Below are 2,394 nucleotides of genomic sequence, written 5' to 3' on the forward strand. Positions count from 1 at the left end.
TATATAAACTTGACTGACGTGTTGGCCCGAAGAATAGATGACGTAATCACTGAGTCATAACTGGTAATGTTGACTCATACACTAAATTTACTTGTTGTGGAATGTGGTCCACTTATAGAAATATTGAACATTCCTCGAAATTAACACTGTGCACGTTTAAAGCATGAGATTTTATATGAACTGATGCTATCATATTTACTAGTAAAATAAATCAAAATAAAAACATCATTGCAACCCACCCACCCCACAGCCTCTTTTATGGGCACCAACCAAGACACACCAATGTGTCATAGTAGAGAACTAATTTCTCGTTTGTGACTTCCATTCACTTTGTAAAGGTATCATGTCTTTCATAAATTTGTGAGTTCTCATCAAGTCTGGATCCATATCCTCTGACTCCATGAGCAGGTCATCACTTCAGACAGACACAGAGAGACAGAGAGAGTGAGACAGACAGACAGACAGACAGACAGACAGACAGACAGACAGACAGACAGACAGGCAGGCAGACAGACAGACAGGCAGACAGACAGACAGACAGACAGACAGAGACAAACTGACTGACTGACTGACTGACTGGCAAACAAAGACAGACAGACAGACAGACAGACAGACAGACAGACAGACAGTCAGTCAGTCAGACAGACAGGGCATGCATGCAAACACATACATACATACATACATACATACATACATACATACATACATACATACATACATACATACATACAAACATACATACATACATACATACATACATACATACATACATACATACATAGACAGACAGACAGACAGACAGACAGACATATAGACAGACACACAAATAACCACACAGTATCAGCACCAAGTGCCAGTAAATATAATGGAAACATAACCATTTGAAAACAACTCATTCATACTGTGAAATGCTTTATTTAAAATCCACATACACTGTACTATATCTGTACACAGACACCTGTGGAAATTCAACTCTACATACATTGTACTATATCTGTGCACAGACACCTGTGGAAATTCAACTCTAAAATCCACATATATTGTACTATATCTTTACACAGACACCTGTGGAAATCCAACTCTAAAGTACAAAACTATCAATACTACACTTCTAAATGTCTGTATTTAAATAAAGATGGTAGTTCAGTTGATGAATTATACAATTTGACATATCCTGTGAAGTTGAGGTAAAGGATAAAGTAGCCTATAGTATACCAATCTCAAGACACTTAGGGTGTTATATTTTGAGGTTGGCCACCTAGCTAGGTGAATATTAAATGCTTTAATCATCATTTCATGGATCTACCATGGTGGTAAGGAAGGCCCTACCTCTATAGTGTGAATGAGGACACAAAGATGAACATTTGAACACAAACTAGGGAGCTAGATTAAAGCCTAGACTCCCTAACATGAAGCAAATTATCAACATCATCTTCAGGGCTCTACCATGACTCTTGGATTGATGTCACAGATACAATGCACAAAGGTTTGTGTTGACAACTAAAAAAAAAAGTCAGTACTTCCTTATGAACAGCGCCATCTAGAGGTAGACCGACAAAATCACACAAAGATATCAAGACTCGCACAAAGGAAATAAAGACTGCAAATATTTCATTTCAGACTAAGACAGCAATATTTACTCAGTTTCCCAATGTGAATTCTGAGTCAATTTAATTTATGCAAAATAAAAAATAAAAAATTGTTTCTGATAACATGACTTCAGAAAATAGGGTAGGTCGGAATTTCATTTCATTTTACTCAAAAATTACTTCGACCCCAAGATAAGATACTCATTGGTCACAATACTTCTGTAAGAGTTTGATGAGGTTTAAAAGAAGTACATTAAGACAATTATAGTTAAGTAGATGAACACGTTATATAGACTGTACGAAATAGGCCTGGTTTCTCTCTGGAATACAATTTTTTTTTTAAGTGACCATAGATTAGGCAAAGGTATGAAGATGTACACAGAAATAAAAGTAAATACTGCTACCATTTCACCTTTTTGCATGCAATAAAATGGTTAGGATCAGTCAGGTTATTGGAAACACACTACTTTTAAAGTGACCATATAGATGAGGATAGGGTATTTATCTTTGATTTTTAATTTATAAAACAATTTTATCATAGCTTCCTACTTGAAAAATCAATGTGAAACGACATATGCCAAATCCTTTCTTGTAACTCAATAAATTGTAAAAGATTAATGAATATGTAGAATGTTTGTTTTTGTACGTACAATAACAAACTTTTTACACATTTTCAAATCTTTTTGCAATGTATTGAGTTTTAAACGCAGACTTTGTCAATGTTGTTTCACATTGAATTTTCAAGTAGGAAGCCATGATAAAATTGTTTTATAAATTAAAAATCCAAAATAAATACCCAATTCTC

This window comes from Glandiceps talaboti, chromosome 23 (assembly GCF_964340395.1).
Source record: "Glandiceps talaboti chromosome 23, keGlaTala1.1, whole genome shotgun sequence".
NCBI lineage: Eukaryota > Metazoa > Hemichordata > Enteropneusta > Spengelidae > Glandiceps > Glandiceps talaboti.